Source organism: Enhydra lutris, unplaced genomic scaffold, assembly GCF_002288905.1.
Source record: "Enhydra lutris kenyoni isolate GAN:26980312 unplaced genomic scaffold, ASM228890v2 scaffoldscaffold27, whole genome shotgun sequence".
In the NCBI taxonomy this organism is placed as follows: Eukaryota; Metazoa; Chordata; class Mammalia; order Carnivora; family Mustelidae; genus Enhydra; species Enhydra lutris.
This window is the reverse complement of record NW_019154111.1, coordinates 15,812,548-15,837,314: the sequence shown is the minus strand read 5'-3', so window position 1 is coordinate 15,837,314 and position 24,767 is coordinate 15,812,548. Positions and strand designations below refer to the sequence as shown.

Below are 24,767 nucleotides of genomic sequence, written 5' to 3'. Positions count from 1 at the left end.
AATAATTTAAGCATAAGTTATCTGCTATTCTTCTTTATAAATTATTAGCTGTTTTAAAGTAGAATGTGAAAAGAAACTGGCATATGACGAACAATAATATGTATGAGTATTACTGGCTTTCCTTTACTAAAAATATGAAAAGTCCCAGAAAAACAGCTAAAATCATGAATTATAATTGGTAAGCCATTTTAGAATAAGCATACCATGGAATATTACTCAGCCATAAAAAAAGTAATCTTGCCATTTACAACATGAAAGGAGCTAAAGTATTATGCTAAGCAAAGTGAGTCGGTCAGAGAAAGACAAATACCATATGATTTCACTCATATGTGGAATTTAAGAAACAAAACAAATGAACATAAGTAAAAAAAGAGCGGCACACCAAGAAAGAGACTCAACACTAGAGAACGAACTCATGGATACTAGAGGGGAGGTAGGCGGGGAGATGGGTTAAATAAGTGATGGGAATTAAGGAGGGACTTGTGATGAGCACTGGGTATTGTATGGAAGTGTTGAATCACTAAATTTTATACCTGAAACTAATATAAAAAGTAGAAAAAAATAAATAGAAATATCTTAAAATCCTTCCAGATTTTTTCTACTTCAGTAGCAATAGTTGTACTGAACAATTAGTTCACTAAAAGAAATCCTTTGCATAGCTTATTTCCTATGATGAAGGTTCCACTTTATTTTCCATATAATATTGAAGGTAAAACAAAGTAAGATATCTGAGTGGATAACACTATATGTTATAAAATAAGTTAGAGAATAAGACATATAATAGTATGTGTAATCAAATTGTTTATAAGTAAGATAGTAAGATACACTTTAACTGAAAATATAGCTGTTTTTAATATTGTTTTTGATACATTTGTAGTAAAGATTAGGGAAGAATACACACTGTAGATGTAAATGTATATTCCTACTGGATTGATAATTTCAACATTTCAAAATGTCCCTTTACTCACTGGTAATTTATATCAGATATATCACTCCAGCCTTCTTATTTTTTACTGTTTGCATGGTTTATCTTTTTCCAAACATTTATTTTCAACTAATCTATATACCTATGTCAGTGTATATCCTTGCAGACAGCACACAGTTGAGTTTTTTTTTAACCCATTCTGATAATCTTAGCCCTTTAACCACAGTGTTTATGCCATTAACATTTAATTTAAGTATAGATATGGTTATGTAAAATGGATCTGTCATCCTATTTGTTTCCTGATGGTCTCCTGAATTTTTCCTCTGTTGTTTTTATCCTGCCTTCTCTTGAATTATTAAATATTGTTTATATTCAGTGAGAGTGGTGGGAATGGCTTATAAGACATGACACTCCTAACAATGAAATAAATGGGCAGGCAGCAACAAGGAAGCTACTCAATGTATACAACTAGAAAAAAGCAAGAATGGATAGTAGGATGATGAAAATGGTCACCCAGGTAAAAAGACACCACACTTTGCTCAGTTCTTAGAAGCCAATTTTTAAATCACCGAAGAGATGACTGCATCCTAAAAAAAGCGATACCACATTGCTGCAATACCACTTTGAGTATATATTATAATGATATAACCAGTTCTACCTTATTATGAAAATTTGGCCATATACCAGAATGATCATAAAACTGGTAAAAGAATATCAAGACAGCTGAAGACCATTTAACACAGGATCTGAGTTGATACTGATAGCCAGATAACCAAAGAATTATCATGCAAACCCCGTTAGGTTTGGGTTTTATTGAGGTCAGTTAAATGAAGAGTCCTAGCCAAAGTCCTCATTGCAGTGAGACCATTGGTTCAAGCAGTAATACCCAGTAGTTGTGTCTTCGCCCTTTGTTTGTATTATTAGAATTAGGCCTTTAGGTTGTAGAGTAAAATCTATCATACTGGAAAGAGTGAAGAAGCAGCCTTTGGAATAGTTATTTCCATTTTAAGGAATGCCAAACATTTTAAGGAAGTAAATGTCATGGGTGCTAGTAGGGATTAGCTGTCTTTAAAAACCTAAAAGATACAGAGTTGGTGTTCTCTATTATCTGTCCCTTTTATTTGCCAACATAGCCCTGAAGTAACCAAATGAATAGTTCCTAAAGAATGGCTGTTGACTGCTACAGGTTCAACCAAGTTGTGGCCTGCAGCATAGCTGGTTGACCAGATATGGTGATTTTGCTAGAACAGATTAATAAGGGCATGGCTACATGGAGATAGTAATTTATTTGATAAATCCACTTTTTTTTTCCTGTCCTGGTTAGAAAAAGAATAAGCTGTTTGTAATCATTTTGGATGGACCACAATATTCATTTATATTTTGCTTCAGGGCAGTGTTAATTCTGCTGCTCTCTGCCCAAGATATAGCCTAAAGAGATCTTGGTCACCTGAACAACCCAGGAACAAGACCCTGATCTACTACATCAATGATACCATGATACTCAGACAAGATAAGATGTGTGGATCATATGCTGGAGGCCTTGATAAAATATATGCACTCCACAGGGAAGAGAAAAACTACCACTTCACTGAAGTGGTTAGGGATCTAGTGGTCAGGGATATGCCTTCCAAAATGAAAGTCAGACTGATTCATGTAATCTCTGCTACCACAAAGAAGGAAGCACAGCATGTGGTAGCTTCTGTAGGTTCTGGAGGCAAGACATGCCACACCTAGGAAAACTCGTCCATCTCTTATCCAATGATATGGACGGCTACAAGTTTTGAGTGAGACTTGGAGTAGTAAAGGGGTCTTCAGAAGGCTAAAGCTGTGATATAAGAAATATTTTTGAAATATTTTACTAATATATTACCAGATATATGTTTCAACTTTATAGTTTATAAAGCATTTACACCAACCAACCACGAGTTTTTTCCATGCCTACTACCTCGTTCACTGAATGTCTTAATGTATCAAAATGGCAAAATTCCCACAACACAGTTATTGACAATATTTGCTATCCTACCCCCAAAGGAGATTGATAAAAATATACTTAGATAATTATACACACTAAGAATTGGGCAAAAGATTGATAGAAGGTAATATGGTATTTTGTATTCACAACATTATTAACCAATAAGAATCTGAGCTATTCTTTTTAGGTTTCAGAAGATGGTTTTACTTTTATATTCTCCCACCAATTTCAGAATTCTTTTAATGTTAATATATTTTAATTACTTCTAGACAAAATAGAACTAATACATCTTCCATTACTCTCTCCTGAAAGGAATTCAATATGCATCCATTAGAAGGCTCCTCTGACCAAGTCATGAATTGTATCATGATTTAGCCATTTAAACATCATAATATAATAAAGTTAGCAGGAGGGAAGAAGTAATTGCTCATCTTACATAGGGAAAACTAAAAATTTTTATCTGAGCCTGATAATTCAGAAATAGGTGTATTTTTTAAAGATTTTATTTATTTATTTGACACAGAGAGAGAGATCACAAGTAGGCAGAGAGGCAGGCAGAGAGAAAGGGGGGAAACAGGCTCCCTGCTGAGCAAAGAGCCCAATGCTGGGCTCGATCTCAGGGCCCTGAGATCATGACCTGAGTTGAAGGCAGAGGTTTAAACCACCAAGCCACCCAGGCACCCCAGAAATAGATATTTTAAAATACGAATTGAGCTTATACAAATAACCTCTTAAAAAAAATAAAGTAACAATTTAACTAAAAATCATGAGAAAGAGGGGGAGGGGAAGTAGATAGTTGAGAAAGTACTCTAAATTTTTCAGCTTTCACTGGGAAATAAGAGATACTAGGGTTTTCAAGCAGAAAATAAATTTAATTTTTCATGTTAATACCTGTATTTCATTATCTTACCATTATTCTATGTATTAATTATATTGTATTAATTTTATGTTTTATGATGTATGATTTTTAAGAGGAATTGATTTCTGCAAAGAAAAATCTGTATATTTGATATATATAAAACTCTGAATAAAACAAAAGAATAACATATATGTTATATAGAACAATGTGTTTTAATACGAGAAAAAAAAAAGTATTGTACCAAAGTCTAAGTATTGAAAGTTCTAAGTATTTATTTTATTTTTAAATGTTTATTTGAGTATCTTTGGCATACAGTGTTGCATTCGTTTCAGGTGTACAACATAGTGATTCAACAACACTATATGTTATGAAGTATAGTTACCATACAATGCTATTACAATACCATTGGCTATATTCTCTATGCCGTACCTTTCATCCATGTGACTTACTCATTCCCTAACTGGAACCCTGTATCTCCCACTCCCCTTGCCCCACTTCGCCCATTCCCCACTCACTCCCCTCTGGCAACCATCATTTTGATTTATTTATAGGTCTGACTCTGCTTTTTGTTTGTTGTTGAAAATCCTAAGTATTTAAAAGTGGCATCCTACTTAATCTTCACACCAACTCTATATTACAAGTATTATTACATTCTGTAAAAGATGAAGTTCAGTTAAAGAATTTGCCCAAGATCAGATAGGATATATAGTAGTTGAGTCCACTCAAAATGACAGCAAACTTGAGATCTTAAAAGGGTAAAAGCAGATGTGCAGAGGGAAATTGCATGGAATATGAAAATAATGGCAGAATTAGAATCTATATAATTGGTAATAAAACACGCAACTGACATGACTGGTCATCATGTGGAGTATACTATTTGAGGCTCTTTCAAGAATACAAGATAAAACAATCAAGGAAAAAATAGGAAAGAAGATTAAAACCTAGAAAGCCAATTTAATAGTTATATATTTTCCCCAAAATAATTATTTTATTGAAAGAAAGATAGTAAAATCTATCTTTCATAGAATTATAAGCATGTATAAGAAATGGTCTTTTATGGTTCCACACAAATTTTAGGATTGTTTGTGCTAGCTCTGTGAAAAATGCTTGTGGTATTTTGATAGAGACTGCATTAAATATGTAGATTGCTTTGGAAAGTATAGACATTTTAAAAATATTTGTTCTTCCAATCCATGAGCATGGATTGTCTTTCCATTTCTTTGTGTCATCTTCAATTTCTTTCATCAGTATTTCATACTTTTCAGAGTACAGGTTTTTCACCTCTTTGGTAGGTTTATTCCTAGGTATCTTACTGTTTTTGGTGCAACTATAAATGGGATTGATTCCTTAATTACTCTTTCTGCTGCTTCATTATTGGTGTATAGAAATGCAACACATTTCTGTACATTGAGTTTGTATCCTGTGACTTTTTTGAATTCGTTTATCAGTTCTAACAGTTTTTGGTGGAGTCTTTCAGATTTTCTATATAGAATATCATGTCATCTGCAAGTAGAAAAATTTTTACTTCTTCTTGCCAATTTGTATGCTTTTTATTGCTTTTTGTTTTCTGATTGCTGAGTCTAGGACTTCCAGTACTATGTTAAATAACAATGGTGAGAGTGGACATTCCTCTATTTTCCTGATTCTAGAGGAAAAGGTCTCAGTTTTTCCCCATCAAGAATGATATTAGCTGTGCATTTTTCATAGATGCCCTTTATTATGTTATGTTCCCTCTAAGCCTACTTTGTTGAGGGTTTTTATCATGAATGGGTGTTATACTTTGTCAAATGCTTTTCTGCACCTATTGAACTGACCATCTGGTTCTTATCCTTTATTTTATTAATGTAGTGTATCATGTTGATTGACTTATGAATATTGAACTATCCTTCAACCCAGGCACAAATCCCATTTTATTGTGTTAAATGATTTTTTAAATGTATTGTTGGATTTGGTTTGCTAGTGTTTATTGCATCTATGTTCATCAGAGATACTGGCCTGGTTCTCTTTTTAGTGAAGTCTTATCTAGTTTAGGTATCAGGGTAATGCTAGCCTCATAGAATAGATTTGGAAGTTTTCTTTCTTTTTCTGTTTTTTGGGGATAGTTTGAAAAGAATAAGTATTAAACTTCTTTAATTGTTTGGTAGAAGTCCCCTGGGAAGCCATCTGGTCGTGGACTTTTGTTTTTTGGGATTTTTTTTATTACTGATTCAGTGTATCTACTGGATATGGGTCTGTTCAAGTTTTCTATTTTTTCTTGTTGCAGTTTTGGTCATTTATATGTTTCTAGGAATTTATTTCTCTGGGATATCAAATTTGTTGGCATATAGCTTTTCCTAATATTCTCTTATAATTGTTTCTGTTTCTGTGGTGTTAGCTGTTATTTCTCCCCTCTCATTATGTAGTTTTATTTATTTGGATCCTCTATCTTTTCTTTTTGTTAAGTCTGATTAGGGATTTATCAGTTTTATTAATGTTCCAAAGAATCAACTCCTGGTTTCATTGATCTGTGTTTTTTTTGTTTGGCTTTTTTGGTTTTTGTTTTGTTTTGTTTTTGTTTTTGTTTTTTAGTTTCTCCATTTATTTCTGCTCTAATCTTTATTATTTCCTTCCTTCTGCTGCCTTAGGCTTCATTTATTTTCCTTTTCCATCTTCTTTAGGTGTAAGTTTAGGTTGTTTATAAGTAGGCTTGTATTGCTTCCCCCTTAGGACTGATTTTGCTGCATTTCAAAGGTTTTGGACCACTATGTTATCATTTTCATTTGTTTACATATGTTATTTATTTCTTCTTTGACTTCCTGGTTGACCTTAACATTGTTTAGTAGCATATTATTTAACCTCCATATATTTATGATTCTATAATTTTTCTTGTGGTTGACTTCAGGTTTCATAGTGTGGTCAGAAAAGGTGCATGATATGATTTCAATCTTTCTGTATTTGTGGAGGCCTGTTTTTTGACCTAATATATGATCTATATTGCAGAATGTTCCATGTGCACTTGTATTCTGCTGTTTTGGCTTGGAATGTTCTGAATGTATCTGTTAAGTCTATCTGGTCCAGTGTGTCATTCAAAGCCATTGTTTCCCCTTGTTGATTTACTGCTTAGATGATCTATGCATTGGGGTAAGTGGGGGTGTTAAAGTCCCCTAATATTATTGTGTTATTATCAATTAGTTCCTTTATGGTTGTTATTAATTGCTTTATATATTTGGGTGTTCCCATGTTGGGTGTGTAAATATTTATAATTGTTATATCTTTTTGTTGGATTTGTTGCCTTTTTGATTATATAATACCCCTTTTTGTCACTTTTTACAACCTTTGTTTTAAAGTCTAGTTTGTCCAGTTCTTTTCAAGTATACATGGAACATTCTCCAGAATAGATCACATGTTGAGTCACAAATCAGCCCTCCAGAAGTATAAAAAGATCAAGACCATACCATGCATGGTATGAATACATGCATGGTATGTATAGAATACAAAGCTATGAAACTTGAGGTCAGCTACAGGAAAAACTTGGAAAGACCACAAATACATGAAGGTAAAAAAACACCCAACTAAAGATGGGTGACAGTTGTTTTGCTCTGTTTTGTTTTCTTTTTGAGTCTTATTTTAAGCCTCTCTAGGGTGAATCTAGCTCTAAAGATTTCTAACATGAAGTTGTTCTGACCTATTCAGTGTGCTCACTCCATTGTATCTAGTTAGAATTTGAACATTTCCTAACTTTTTATGAACTGTGAGTATTCTTACTGTGCTCATGTAATTTTTCTGTTCTTGGTATTTGTTCTTCCTGGCTTTGTAGTCTTTTATACTACTCATATCAAATACTTGGTTTGATACTAAAACAAGGAATGATTCAAGGGGATCACTATACTGATTTCTAGGTCTTTTACTCTACACGGGTACCTCCTCTGGGATACTCTACCCTGAAAATTATGTGTGCTTCAACATCATCAATTTTTACTCTTGGAATACTAGAGCAAGCAGGAATGCTGGTCTATACTTGGTATCTTTCCTAAATTACACTCCAGATTAAAGAAACTGATATTCCCAACTCCTTTGCTTTTTTTTTTTTTTAAGATTTTGTTTATTTGAAAGAGATCACAAGTAGGCAGAGAGGCAGTCAGAGAGAGGGGGGGAAGCAGTCTCCCCGCCGAGCAGAGAGCCAGATGTGGGGCTCAATCCCAGGACCCTGAGATCATGACCTGAGCCAAAGGCCCCCTGAGCCACCCAGGCACCCCCCAACTCCTTTGCTTTAAATTTCAAAGTTATTAAAGTAACTTGGTTATTGGGTTGACCTATTCCTAGAACATATAATGCTCTAGGTAATGTTCAACAAATTCCCTGTGGCAAAATTCACCAGGAACTTAGAAGAATAATCTAAAAGTCAGTCTTCCACACCAGTTACCGCAGATTTGGGGGAAATGTGGATTCTGGTTTGTGAGGCAGCTTGTAGAGAACTCATTATTGTGAAAGCTCTACATTCTAAGGAGCAACTGTGTGACTTAATCTAGAGCTGTATGTGTGAATTCTATTGATCATGTGTTTTCCGTACAGGCATTTCTCTTATCTTTTGTATGTCATGATAATGATACATTTGTTCCTCATTTTAGGCATTTTTTTAACAAAATATGAAGGAAAGCTAAAAACATTGTGAACATGAGAAGAGCTTCCTAGTAGAATGTTTCATTAAAGAAAATGATAATTTTCCTATGTGAATATTAATTATATTTTATGTTCTACTACTTTCTGATATTGCAAGAAAATGTTCTTATTACAAGATGAAACCCTTTAGAAAAATGAATACATACAAAATTCCAAAAGATAATAGCAATAAACAATGTTAGACAGTGTTGACTTCAGGAAAAATACCAAAAAATATCCAGTCAGTAATTAGTTTTACTCTGAGTGAAGAACTCTTCTTACATAGCACGTGTCCAGTGATTTCAGTCTTATGTCTAATTTAGTTTCCCTGCATAATTAGGTTGCAAAGTCAGAAGTGCTATGAGGAATTGTTGTCTGCTTACTCCCATTGGCCCACAATACATTTTTTTTGTGTGTGTGTGCACTTGCCCTGCTATTTTTGGTTCTATCTTGTACTTTGGAAAATTGTATCTGTTTAGAATTCCTAGAATAAAAAGTCTTTTCTAAAATCCAAAAGTCCAATAATAATAAGAAAAACACTAACATGAAATGAACACATAGTCTATGGATGAGTCATTGTATAATGAAAGAGACAGTGAATTAACACAATTTATTTTATTGCTAAATGTTCTAAATGAGATAAAATCTAGACCAAAGAAAATGGAAGGTTGTAATGAGAGAATTAGGCAACTTAAATCTTCAGAAAACTAAGAGCTCCCAAGTAGGGAGAAAAATGGTAATGGTTAATAAAGCTCTTAAGTTCATCTAAAACTGTAAATAACCATCATTTTCTTTTATGAGTATAGCTAGAACTATGGGTAACATCAAAGGACATATGAAGCACATTATATGGAAAGCGTTGGGCCATTTAAATTTCTTTTAATTCTTTTAGTATTAATGATAGATTACTAAACTATAAAGTCCATGAGGTTTGCAACCTTATAACCCTTGCTCATTCCTAGTGTTTAGCACGAAGCAGCTTTTCAGTACATATTTGATGAATGTAAGAATGAATGAATGAATTGATGGAAATTCCTGTATTTATAGATTTTCAAGAGTATATATTACTCACACAATTGTGTCGATATTACAAAATGAGAAGCAAATCTTCCCTTTGCCAGATTTATAGAAAATTTTGCTCCATATTTCAGTAGAAACTTTAGACTGTTTCTTCAGTTCTTCTGTATATTTATCTTCTTTTTGAAATCTGTACATGTTCCAAAAATATTGTGTCTTTTTCTCAAGTAGTTCAAAGAATTTGTTCCTTAGGTTTCCTGTTTTTAGCCCATCTTCAAAAATAAAATGTGAAACCTGCCTTAATTTCAGTGAAGTAGTGTTGAAGGTGAGGTGTACTGGTGGAATGGCATTCATTATTGGGCTTTTCAAATGAATGTATTGAACAGTAACTATCACTTGAAACACTATACTCTACCCCCTCTCTTCCACTGGAATCCTCAGAGCCATCACCCCAGGAACTTGCTACATGCAGCCTCATTACCAAATACTAGATGATCTAGAAACAAATATTTAAATCCATCACAAACTGGATACCTAAGGAGATCTAAGAAAAGCAAATTATTTTTGTGTGTAAAAAGTTATTCCTTTATAAGTCTAAATAGAGAATTTTATAATAATGGACTTACAGTAATGCTTGTATTAATAGTGTAATGACAAAGACAAGGGTGTTGAATTTAGCAACTAATGAAAATATGTAATTAGTCTTCTTGGCTTTATTAGAAGAGAAAAAAAGGTTTTGTTTTTGTTTTCCTCAATTGCTCCTTCTTTCAGAACCCTCAGCCCAGCTCCAATTTTTGGGTATACACTATAGTCAAAACACAATTTTATATTTTAAAATGTATGCATCAGTTATTTCAACCAGAAGAAATACTTTTTATGTTTCATATTATTTACAATTGGTATAAATTTACATAACTTAAATTTTGCTTATTTTCAATATCTCATAGAGAAAATGAAAAAAAAAAAAGTCCTCTTTTCCTTACTTGCCACTAAAGGAGCAAAAACTTTCTTAAATTACAAGAGTACTAGCAAACCACAGTGACTATCATAGAATGTTAGCATTCATATTCTAGAATGTAGGTGGTAATGTCTTCCAAAAAGTATGTAAATAATGTAGAGATTTCAAAATCTGTGGTTGGCTGAGATTCTGCTCCTTCGTTTAATGTAAGTGATTCTTGAACTCTTAACCTCAGATCTGGTTTAAACAAGTAGAATGTGCAGTGATCAATATAAAGAGAATCATTAAAAAAAAAAAAAAAGGAGTGGCTTATCTAAAATTACATTTTATGGGCAACTTTTTAGTGGTTACCTTAATAATAACAAATTTTCCTGCACATAAGAGACTGTTCTAGCATCTCAGAAACCAAAACCACATAATAATATATACAACGCACTCCTCTATGTAAACAATCAATTAAGATGTCTGATGAGGGACACCTGGGTGTCTCACTAGGTTAAGTGGCTGCCTTAAGCTCAGGTCATGATCCCAGGGTCCTAGGATTGAGTCCCACATGAGGCTCTTTGCTCATAGGGGAGCCTGCTTCTCCCTCTGCCTGCTCTGCCTGACTCTCCCCCTATTCGTGCTATCTCTCTGACAAATAAACAAAATCTTTTTTAAAAAATGATGGTATTGTGAAACCTATTGCTATCATGGTTCTATTTTTCCCCCATAATATCTATACCAAAATTTTAATTTTGGAATAACAGACAAGTATTGAAGAGCTGGGGTTCTTAAAGGAAAATCCAATGTAATTTCATTACATTCCATGTAATGAAATTCTTATCGTTTTTGTAGTACTTTGCTAGGGCTGTCGTAATAAACTACCATAGACTGCATGGTTCAAACAGCAGAAATGTATTGTTGCACAGTTCTGGAAGCCGGAAGTCTGACATCAAGATGTTGTCAGGGTTGGTTCCTTTGGAAGTCTGTGCGGGAGAATCTGTTTCAAGCCTCTTTCTTTGGCTTATAGAGGGTCTTCTCCCTATGTCTCTTCACATTGTCTTCTCTCTGTATGTGTCTCTTTATTCAAATTCCTTTTTATAAGGACATCAGTAATACCAGATTAAGGTCCACTGTAATAATCTCACTTTAACTTGACTACTTCCATAATGATCCTACCTCCAAGTAAGGTCACATTTTGAGTTACTGGGTATTAGGACTTTACCATATGAATTTTAGGTGGGCACATTTAACCCATAACAGCATTTCATATGAAAAAGACAGCTATTTTGCTATTAAATGATTAGCTTAATGATTAAGAGCAAAGCCTTTGGATTCAAAGTTTGTGGGTATATATTCTGACTCTACCTGTATGTCTGTTTAAGCTCTTTGTGCCTCAGATTCTAATCTATAACACAGAGTTGGTGTTAATCCTTGCTTCTTTGGGTTGTTGAAAGAATTATGATTGTATACACAACACACACATGTGCATACCCACACATACATATGTGTTCTTGCAAATGAAAAGTTATTTAAAAGTTTTTGCAATAATTATTACCAATTTTGATCAATTTTCATTAATCTCAAATATATTACGGGTAGATGCAATGTTTTAATCTGTTATATTCCTTGTTATCTTTGTTTCATATAAAAAAAATAGTGCCAACGTACAACTATTGTCAGATACGCAATTCTTTTTCTAAAATAACCTATTAAAACAGGGCATGGTGCCAGAGTAACTATTCAGGAGGATAAGACATTCAAATGTAATGTAATCGTTTAAATAGTTAAATAAAATATGTGTTTTCAACTACTGGTCAAGTACAGAAAAGAAGATATTGATGTAGAAACAAGCTGAAAGAGACAGTATAAAGTACTAGTTTCAGAGCCCAGGCTTTGAGTAAGATGAATGTTCTTTCCACTCTCTCCTGTTTGCGAGTGACTAACCTTTACTTAACCTTCTGAAGTCTTTAGTGGCAGTAGCATAGCCAATGAGGTTTATCCGAGGTGTGATCATTGCTAATTGAAGTGTCCATTTTCTCAGGTATAAAATGAAGTGAATAAAACTAACTAAATCATTAAATGGTGGTGAGCATTAAATAACATATAAGGCATTTAGCAAATATGCTCTCCCATGGTAAATTCTCAATAAGTTGTCACTAGATATATAATCTTGGGCAAAATACTAAATTTCTGACCCTAAAATCCCTAATATGTAAAATGGGGAATATTGATATCTAATATCTCAGTCCTTATCACACTAAAATTTTGTAGTTTTTTTTCAATTTATTAAACAATCTCAGGCACATAGGAATCACTCAATGAAATGCAATTTTTCTTTCTCATTCAAATAATATTATTAAATTCTGTGTTTTAAAAAAGATATAGGTAATATTTATCTTTTGATGACCGACTTACTTCACTTAGCATAATTTCCTTAAGGTTCACCCATGTTATAGCATGTACAGAATTTCTTTCCTTTTTTACTGAATAATATTCTATTGTATGTATATAACCCTTTTGTTGTTGTTCATCCATCTGTCAGTGGACAATTAGGTTGCTTTCACCTCTTGGCTATTATGGATAAGGCTGCTATGATCCTGAGTATAGTATGAATACATAATTTCCCTAAAAAATCAACTCTGTAATTGTTAAAGTTACATTAGTTTGAGACTCATGGATTCTGGATTTTTATTTCTACTCAGCCAACCATTACAGTGTATTGACTGGTAGCAAATCACATTTAACACTGAGCCTCAGTTTCCCCCTTTATTATCTTATGTCACCAAAAGGATAATCAGAATAAGAAATTTTTTAAAAATTGAAAACTTAAAATATTAGAAATTATCACTAGGGAAAATGCAACACACATGGTGTCTTGTTTTATTATTTATTTGATCATATTTTTCTTGTTAAGATATTCCACTAAGCAGTGAATTACTAAATTATTTCAGAGGATGGTGAGTTAACTTTTCAAGGTGTCTTACGATTCTGGTCTTTTTACAATTAAAATAAATTGGTCACCAGAAAATTCTAAGTGAGTCAAAGGTAAAAAGCAGAATAGAGTAATTAGCGTAATACCTGAACATTGTGGACATTCCATAAGTATTTGTTGCACCAAAATTAATTGGAAATATTAAGTATTTATACTGGTATAGCATGCAGGTAATTATCTTTGGGGTGCATAATTATATAGTTGTTTTCCTTTTGTAGACGTAGCAGTGATGCAAAACAGTGTTGGGGAAAAAGCACAAGATTCAGTGTCATACAGATTTATTTGAATGTTTCTTTTCTCAAACCTGTGACATGGGCAAATGATTAATATCTTTAGTTCTCACTTATTTACTAAAAGAAGAAATAATTGCATCATATTTAGAAAAATAGGAGGTATAGTGCTATCAAAACTAAAAATTAAAAGCAGCCATCAGTTTTTTATATCTTGAAGAAAAAATTTTGTGACAATAGAGGGACAATGGATATATTAATTTGGCATGTATCAGTGGACATGATAGTCTCCTAAAGAGTTTTTTTAGTATTGCTAATAATCTAAGATTCTGTTATCTTAGAAATGGAATTTAATGTGAAATGGCAAATGTATTTCAAATAAATTTTTGGACTAAAAATTCTAAAACTTGTGTTAGATCTTTTTCATATTTTAAAAATGACCTTTTTTTGGAACCAGAGAAGACCCTGAATGGCCAAGGCAGTCTTGAGAAAGAATAACAAAGCTGGAGACATCATGCTTCCTGATTTCAAACTATATTATAAATCTATAATAAACAAAATAGTGTGGTATTGGGGTAAACACACACACACATGCACACACACACACACACACACACATCAGTGTAACAGAATAGAGCCCAGAAATAAACCCACACATATATTAACTTACTACAAAGGACCCAAGAATATACACTGGCCACATCCCCCCAAAAATGAAACTAGACCACTGCCTTAACACTGTACACAAAGCCCCTTGATTGCAACCCTTCAGGGAACTCAGATAAGTCAAATCTGGATGCCTGACTCAGATAAACAGTAATGAAATAAATGGGTTGTTTTAAGCCACTACGTTTGTGGTAATAATGTTATGCAGTGGTAGAGAAATCATACAGATTTTGGAGTTGGAGGGGAAAAAGGGAGGCAAAAACCAAATTTGGTGGCACATACATGTTGTTAGTGATCTACTGACTTGCTCTGTTAGTGTAAAGCAGCAGCTGGGTCTTCAGTTACTTTCCCTTCCCCCTTGGATAGTGAGTCCTTCAGTTTCTTTGACTCCTGGCCAATATCAAGATGGTGCTTGGCCTTGTCACCACGGTCAGAAGCAATAAGAATGGGACAATTGTCCTTCTGATCTCATGGGATCCCAGCTGTGATCTCAAGGTTCTGGAGTGCATATGATCTTCCTTTTCTGACTGCCTGCCTGTGGAATTTGGGGTTCCAGCATTACGTATAGAGACAAACTTGCAGAAATTGCTTAGCCAGATCCCATAATTGTATAATTGAATCCCCTTATAAAAATATATTTATTACATATATAAACATATTAATTAAATGCATATATATTATATAATGATATATATGTATATTATATGTTCTATAATAATATAGATTATACTGACTGATTTCCTACTGGTTCTACTCCTCTGGTGGAACACTGACTAACTGATACACCTGGTAATTGATGGTCAGTGCTAAACATTTTGAATCTTATATTTGGGTGATGGATTTTGTTGTATTCCTTTAAATAGTGTTGGATTTTTGCCTGGAATGCAATTAAGTTATCTGGATCAGTTGGATCCCTTCAAGGCTTGTTTTAAGATTTGTTAGAGTGGGCACACAGCAGCTACCGCTGTGTAGATAATTAAGCTCCATTATTAATTCAGTAATCTTTTCAGGCCATGCATGTTCTGTGGGTTAGGAGGTCTTTCTGTTATAGCTGATGAGAAGATAAATTCTTCTCAGCCCTGTGTGAGCTCAAGGAATTGATCAGTATACTACTTCAAATGATTCTTTCCATGATTTTATGTAATTGCCTTTTATGCTCATATCAGTACTCAGCTAAAACTTGAGCAGGTCCTCTGTGTAGCTCTCCTTTTCCTAGTATTTTGCCACCCAAATTATAGCTGCACTAGGCTATGTGAATTCTGGTACTGATTCATCAACAGAATGAGATTTCTGGATTTCATCTGCATTTCCCTGCATGCACAAGGTTTACCTCTGCTGTTTCCCTTACCTCAGAGATCAAAGCCCTATCTGACATGTTGTCACACATGAGAAAATCATTATTTCACACATTCTATTCAGTTTTCTAGTGAAATATGAGACAGTGCAGTCCCTGGTACTCCATCACAGTTGGAACCAAAAGTCTTCCCACTGAATCTGTTATGTTTCCTCTTTTATTTTTTCTCTTATTTACCAACACTTATGATTATGATTATGATAGGTAATGAGCTCTTCGTGATGATTATTGTGCTGCCTAGCCTATTCATATTTACACCAGATGGGGTAAATAGATACAATCCCGATCATTTTCTTTTTTGTCTATTGTGAAATCCTGAAGTAGAAAGCAGGGATATTTACTGTCAAGTTAAACACTTCCTATGATTGTTTACATATTTGTAATTGGCTGTCACAAACTGACATAAGCCACTTCTTCATTAGGTAAATGACAGGTTCTTCTGGTAAATATCAGGAGCTTTTGAAGATTGGATGCAGGTGGGGTCTGAATGTACTTATCTCTGAATGCTGCTAGTAGGTTGTGCATCACAATGAAAGCAAGTGCATATTTTGCAATTCTGCCAAGACAGCAGGGGAATACAGCTTTGCATTTTGTCTAAAGTCCAAGGTGATCTTTCTCTCTTTGACCTCAAAATCACAGAGTAACACCTCAAATGATATGACAATGTTTTTATGCTAGGAACAGAATTATAGTTGAACTAAATGACATATTCTTCTATGAAGTGAAATCATTATAATGGACCAATCTTGTCTAGGCCCCAAGTGCTGAAATAATAGAATGTTTGGTTTCTGTTACATTATGACTCAATTAAATAACACCAATCAGATGCTGCTTTTATCATTTCTCATGATAAATTTATCTCAGTCTATAGTGTTAATATAAATCTGAATAAAATTGTTTACCCAAACATACAGCTTCTAGTACTCATAATGAGATATTAACAAATAAATCACCATCAGTAAAATATATCATTGTCCTATTACCAAGTAGAAAAATATCAGTGATAACTGGGGTGCCTAGCTGACTCAGTTGGTAGAGCATTCAACTCTAGATCTCAGGGTCATAAGTTTGTGCCCCACATTGGGTGTAGAGTTTACTTGAAAAAATTTTTAAAAGAAAAATATAAATGAATATGACATGATGGAAAGCAAGAAGAAAGTTGAAGCCATGAGAAAAAGCTGGAAGACTTGATGACAACCTGGAGCCCATATGTGACCTTATCATAGCCAACATCTATAGTGTAAGCAATCATCTGAAGAGCTGTCCTCCTTCACCACAGAGCAGCTATGTGCCTCCTATCTTGGAGGAGATAAGTTGGAATATACTAAACGTTTGTACTCTTAAAAGTGCTAGAAAGGGAATCAGCCTCTGCCCCATGATATAATATCAGCCATGTTCTCTGAGCAGTTACTCAGAGGAATCATCTTTCCTCTCTACTTTGTGTTCCCTTGCACTTTTTCAGCTTTGAAAAGACAGAGAAGACTTTGTTGATCCATTCAGAAGCTCCCTTTTGGAGGTCCTGAAGACCTGACATATCCGCATGTTTCTGATTTTGACTTTCCCATTGTACTCCCAAGGGAAGTCTAAAATGCCAAGTTCTTTAAAGAATTTTTTATTTTTTGTCTTTCATCACAATGCTACTCTTATCCAAAAACTTGTACAGACTGCATAAGACATGTTATAGATTGCATGTCTATGTCCCCCCAAAATTCATATGTTGAAATCCTAACCCCAATGTGATGGTATTAAGAGGTGGAATCCTGATTTCAGTATTATTTCTACCCTGGCCTATCCTTTGCAAAATGCTAATTTGTTCCAGCTTTATTGATGTATGATTGACAAAAGAACATTGTATATATTTAAGGTGGAAAAAAAATGTTACCTCTCTTCTGTCTCTCCTCTCCTTCGTTTTCCATTTCATGGGGTTGATGAACTTGAAGCTGTTTATGGGTCTCTGAGTCTCTGTTCCTCTTTCCCCATTCTTTTTTTCTCTAAAGCTTGGAACTACCTCAGGTAGTAAGCTGGGGGAAATGTGATTCAACTCTTTTGTCCGCATTCTCTTTAACATTCACTACCTGTTGCCCAGTGACAGAAAACTATCATCATTTCACATATATTGTCCTATTGTCAGATATAAAATGGAAAGTGGATAGTGAAAGGATAGTTCTTATAGCAGTTAATAATACCTAGGCCCATTCTTTATTATGTGAATATTCTATATTTATATCCTTGTTTCTACATTTCAAAACAAGGTAGCTATATTATTTCACTATGAATAAAAAAGTATAAAAACTGCATTTAAAACAAATACACAACATTTACAGAAATAAGGATTTCATATGTAATTTAAGTGAATTTTTAACTTTCTTCCTTACAGAAAATTAAGGGTATAAATATTATATAAAGGCAAAATTGGCACCTGTGAAATAGGCTGATTCAAATCTCATTTCAGTACTTCAAATAAAAAACACATAAAGAATAACTGGTGCAGATAATATGTTTTTTTCTAATGATTTGTGATCCTGTAGCTTCATTGATTTTCCTACCATCTGATGTTAACCACTCACTAATATAACCCACCTACTATAATAATGTTGGTAATAATTATATCCTCCTGGATTCTCTTGCAGTGCTTTCATATGGCTAGTATTTTATTTCTATTTCTTGCTGAGTTTTATCCAGCACTTTAAATTCCCCACTGCCTTTATTTAAAGTTACTGAAGCATATAAACAAAAATATCACTTTCTTTGAAAATAGCTTTTGAGGCTAGTAGAAAATCTAAATCTCTCATTTTTTGGAAGAAAACTCAAACTCAATATTATTAGCATAAATCTAACAAAAGAGTTGCTCATAGTTTGAAAGACTTATATTGTGGGTAAAATATTACTATATAGAACACTATAGAATGGCCTAAGATATTTGCACAACAATTGCCCAATTTAAATCTAGCTTTGGTGATTTATATACTTATATTTTTCTTAAAGCAAATAAAATATTGTTTATAAGGACAAATCACAAAAGTCCATAAATCCATTTGAAGACATTGCTTTGAAAAAGGACAACTTACAGTAAAATTATATTTAAGAACCAGAGAGCTTTTTTCTTATGAACTATTTGGTGATATTACTGAAAAATCAGCAAACATATATAATAATTACACTTGTCCCTAAAATGTTATATTTAAAGAATAGCAATATTTAAGTATTCTATTTTTTATAACTGTTTTCAGTGAAACATAATTCACATATCATAAAGTTTACCTTTTTAAAGTATACAATTCTTGTATTTCATATAATCATAAAGTTGTGAATCATCACCACCATCTAAATTTAGAATAATCATCCCAAAGAGAAATCCTATGCCCATTAGCAGTCACCCTTTATGTTCTCCTCCCTCCTCGCCACTGGAAAATTATTAATCTTTCTATATATTTTCCTGTTTTGGTCATTTCATATAAGTGGAATCATATAATATAGTCTGTTGTGTCTGTATTCTTATTTCCAATCTGTCCCCATATCACAAAACTACTTCTGAAGTACTCCTCCAATATATTCATGTGCCTCTACTACTACTACTAGAAATCAATTTCAAGCCATCATAATTTCTTATATAATTTTAGCAAATTACATGTTTTTATAATGATGGGTACATAAACATATTATATTTGTCTACTAGATTATTTTTTTATCTTTGTTTATAGTCAGTCAGAGACACTTCTCAGTAAGCTCATGAGAGAGAGAGAGGGAAGGAGAGAAAGAAGTGGAGGAATGGGGAGAAAATGAACGCTTGTTTTTTTATTGCACCTTCATCATGAGTTACATTGACCTACTCATCAGAGGAGATAAAAACATGTTTGGAATATATATATATATATATGAGTGAATAAATGAATGGTTGCACGCATGACTGGAGTGACAGATCTAAGCTTACTGTCCTGTAGTCTGTTATTGTAGTGATTTTTTTCAATACCATTGAGTATATTCCATATGCATAAGTGATTTTTCTAAATGTAAATCTAGCCATGTCATTCTCACTGTTAAAATCTTTTACTCCATTGCCTTAAGTATGAAGTCTGTATGCTATAGGATCTTAAGAACATATTTAGCATCAGTTTTCACCAGTCTGTCACATATCCAGTATTTAGCTTACACTCGGTCCTTTCATTTTTTGGTCCTTCTCTGAAATCACCATTTTATTGATCTCCATGTCTTTATGTAGAATACACCCAGAGCACTTAATTTTTTTGATAAAATGTGCATGTATTTTATTACTCAGCAAAACATCATTAGGACATAATACTAAGGCATTCACAATAATAATTAAATTTAATCATTCTTAACATTTGCCAACTTTCTGTCATGTAAAAAAAAAATAACTTTACCCACATTTTTTATTTCTCATAATGAAGATACATGGGAGAAAGAAAGAACATATTTTATTTAGCAGTATATTAGCTTGATTTAGAACCACAGAGCACTTTAGACATTCACTTCCTGTAGGAAGTTGAACATATTGCTTACCTCTATCACAGTGTGAGGATACCAAGTTCTATTATTTTTGTGACCTATGCTTTCCTTTAAGTGAATCTTTCCAGGTACGGATAGAAGCTTTGCATCCCCAAGGTCTTTTATACTCTCCTGCATTAGGTAGACAAATAATATATACCATTGAATTTTTTAAAAAATTAATGAGCTAGGACACACAAAACAATGTGCTGGTGCATTCTGGCACTTGCAAAAGTTTTTTTTCCTGAGGTATCCAGGCACTTGAAATGTAGACTTAAAGTAAGATAACTAAAACTGAGATGTAGGGAAGTTGAGGATTTATACTTCCACCTTGCTATACGTTGACAAAAATTACAGGAATTTCCAACAGAGGTTGGGGAAAACATGGTTACAGAGTGGGAAAATGTGGCTACAGAGTTTTCTAAGAAACTGGTACTTATTTTAAATAGATATTCAAACATTAGTATCCATATTTTAAAGTCAAGGAAATTGAAGCTCTGAGATGTTTAATGTTCAATTTCATACAGATAAAAGGAGAAAATACCAGAGTCGCCAAATTCTAATGTATCCTTCTAGACCCAGAATAATAGAGCAGCCACTATCTTGAACTCTGATGGCCTCTTTAACACAAAGAAAAGTGAGATGTCTGGAGACTCTTACACCAATATCTAAAAGTATTGCCTGGGAATAACTCTTGTTACTTCCATTAACAAGTCATTGACTGGACTAAATTACATGAACACATTTAGAAGCATATATGTTTGTTATTGTTATGTTTTCCTGAAGATTTGACTCTTTTGTCACGATAAGAGGACCTTCCTCCTCTCTAGTAACAATTTTTTTGTGAAGTTTATTTTACTAGTAAGGTTTGATATTAATATAGCCATGCCATCCCTCCTCCAATTACTGTTTGCATGGTATATTTTTGTTCATCTTATTACTTACTACTCATTCCATCTGTGTGTCTTTGAATATAAAGTTTGTCTCTGGAGGACAGCATAGTTGGATAATGGTGTTTTAATCTTTCTGCTAATCTCCAGCGTTTAATTGGAGTGTTTACTCCATTTACATTTGATTACCGAAAAGATTGTTTTACATTATTTGCTATATGTTGTCTATATGCTATATACCATTTTTGTTCATCGGTTCCTCCATATCTCCCTTCGTTTGTGTTAAATAGATGCTTTATAGTATGTCTGTATGAGAACGAATGATCTTTCCCCAAAGAAAGATCTGACCTTTGCCCTATTCCTGAGACATAGTATCTAAGCCCTTGGAATACCTTGTCGGATGAGTTTCTTTGCTTCTATGGGGTCTTTGAGCCACAGCAAATAGCAACAGTGTGATTTATTTTATTTTGGGTCATGAAGTACAGCTCGATCTCTGGATCTCTGGAGGGTAAGAGCAACCATACATGTGGTCAGCCATATCTACATGATAAAGCACCAATAAAAACTCTACGCACCTAGACTGGTGATCTTCCCTGGTTGGCAGTGATCCATGTATATTAACATCACTGCCAGGAGGAGTCAACACTCTCCATGACTACTGGGAGAGGACAACTGGAGGCTCTGCCTCCGTAACTGTCCACGACTTTGCCCAATGTGTCTCTTTCCTTGGCTAAATTTAATCTATATTATTTCACTGTAATAAACTTTAACAGTGAGTCTAACAGCAGAGTGAGTTCTTTGAATCTTTCTAGTTTAATGATCAGCTCTGAGAGTAGTCTTAGGAATCCCTGAATTTGCAAATTCATGTTAGAGTGAGGGTGGTCTTGTGGACTACTTTCTAACTTTACCATACCATTTAAAATTTTTATATTGCTTTCATCTTAAAGCAATCTAGTTTGAATTAATTCCAACTTAATTTCAATAGTATAAAAAATATAAGATATAAAAAAGTATAGCTCTGCTCCACCCTTTTTATGCTATTATTGTCATACAAATTACATTTTTATACATTATAAAGCCATTAACTCAATTTTATATTTATTGCTTTATATAATTGCTTTTTATATTAGGGGGAAAAGAGAATCACAAAAAAAATATTCATACTTTTTTTAATAGGTACCTACGTAGTTACCTTGACCAGTGCTCTTTTGATACAGATTTGAATTATGGTTTACTGTTCTTGTTTGTTTGTTTGTTTAATTCAGACTGAATGACTCTCTTTATTATAGAAAATTTCTGCTAGTGACAATTTTTCTCATTTGTTATTGAACTGAAAATAGCTTAATTTCTCCTTCATATTTGAAGGATAGTATTGCCAGATACAGAATTCTTGGTGTACAGTCTTCAGTACTTTGGCTATGCCATCCATCTACTTTTGGTCGCTGTAAGTTCTGAAAAAAGTGTCCCTTATACTTTAGGAGTCACTTTCTCCTGCTTCTTTGGAGATTTTCTTCCTTTAGTTTTTGACGGGTCAACTCTGATGTGATTAGGTGTACAAATTCTTTGAGTTTATCCCAGTTGGAGTTTGTTAAGATTTGTGGATGTGCAGATTAATTATGTTCACTAAATTTGAAATTTAGTGGCTGTAATTTTTTCAAACAAACTTTCTGCCTCTTTCTCTTTCTTCTCTCTTTTGAGACTCTCATTGTACATGTTGGCATGCTTGATAGTATCTGCAGGTCTCTGATATTCTGTTCATTGGCTTTTGTCACTTTTTATTTCTGTGTCCAACTGGATAATCTCAAGTTATCTTTATGTTAGATGATTCTTTCTTCTTCCAGTTCAGATATGCTGGTGAGTTCTTCTAGTGAATTTTTCATTTCTTTTAATTCCAGTAATTTCATTACTTTTAATTCCAAAAATTCTATGTTATTCTTTCTTTTAGTTTTATATCTTTATTACTATTCTGTATTTGTTGAGACATTATTCTCATACTCTAATTTTTTTATATGTTTTCTTTAATTCTTTGAACATATTTATAATAGTGCATTTAAAATCTTTTATAAGTTCTATATGTGGGCTTCCACAGAAACAGTTTTCTTTGGCACTTTTTTTTTTTTAATTTGCTGTGTATAGTCCATAATTTCTTATTTCTTTATGTGCCTCATTACTTTTTCATTAACAACTAGACATTTTAAATAATAGAATATGGTATCCCTGGAAATCAGATTTTACCTAATTTGTTTGTATTTGTGGTTGTTGCCATTGCAGGAGTTCTTGATGATGATTGTTTGTTTAGCATTTTTCCCGGACTAATTCTTCATAGCTTGTATTCTTTGGCAAGTGCAGCCACTGAAGTTTCTGCTTCATTAACTCAGTGGTCAGATAATGACCATAATGTTTCAGTGGTCAGACAAAGATATCTTTAAACACTTCAACCAGTCTTTGCCTAGGAACTCTAATGCTCTGGGTAATGCTTTTAATGCTCCAGCAGGAAATTTATAATTCTAACTTAGACTTCACTTTCTGCTTGCACAACCACAGGTGAGAAATTGGCCCTTCTTCTCATGTCTTTCCTGCGTATGGTACTGCACATGTGTGTGACCTTTATATCCCTTTATATCACTAAGAATACATCAGATCTTTGTCAAGTTTCCCATGGAAATCTCTTTCTCAGTTAGACCTTCTAAGACTTTGGTCAGACTTAGCCCCAACTCATAACACCATGTCCGTCAGCAGTGATGTTAAACTGCTGTTGATTGTTGTCAACAACTGTCCTAAAGATGGGGCTGTTCAAAAGCTATTTCAGAATCAGATCAAGTGAAAACAAATCCTGATAATGGAACATGTTAAGGAACTGCTAGACACATCAAATAGTGACAGTTTTCTCCAAACTACTTTGTCATTTCTGGTGACTCCTAGGTTTCTGTTTTTTTCATAGGTGCTTTACTTATAAGACTGGTGGTTTTCAAGGCTACCACAGAGCTATAAGAAGAAAAGTATGAGAATAGGATAAGTGAAAACATCACAAGCTCACTTTTCTTACCAAGATTCAGCCATTTTTTTCCTGAATAAACTCTCCTTGGGGTGTTATAAGCTTTTGGTTCATTTCCGAAGTTCTGAAAAAGTGTTGATTTTGACAATTGTTGCCAGTGTTATTGTATTTATAGAGGAATGCGCTTTCAGAGGTCCTATCTCCATCATTCTGAAATTGCTTTCCTCCAGAGCAAACTATTTTTTAGTTGATTGATTTTGTATATAAAACAAGATCCAAATATGAAACATGAGATTTACATCAAATACTATAAACAAAGTGGAAAAAAAATCAAAATAATAGGAAAAATAAGAGAGCAGTCAGATTCTGATGTCTTATTTTAATTTTTATCATCAGTTTCAAAATGAATGAGTGAATGAGTGTGTGGGTGTGTGAGTGTGCATGTGTGTGTGTGGGTATGTGTATATTTGATTCACCAAGCTTTGGACCTGACTTTGTGAAACAGGTTCTGAAGAAAAACAAAATTAATATCCTCTGTGATTTCATTATCCTGGACCTTCCAGACATTAATAGGATGTGTTTTGTAAGAAACCACTTTGGTCATACTTATACTGACCCATATAATATCTGCTAGTTTAATAGAAACATGCAGTGGACCCACATAATATCTACTAGTCTAATAGAAACACACAATGTCAGGTTTCCCTGTAGTTTACCAACAGCTAGCAGTGCCACAGAATTTCCATTAGTCAGTGAAAGTCAGCAGCAACCCCAGAGGAA

The 24,767-nt window shown here is 33.6% G+C and overlaps 1 pseudogene; it reads left to right on the top strand.

Moving 5' to 3' along the window:
- LOC111151908 overlaps positions 1–23,816 on the top strand; it is a 51,692-nt pseudogene extending 27,876 nt beyond the window's left edge.
- The last annotated feature ends 951 nt before the right edge of the window (positions 23,817–24,767 follow it).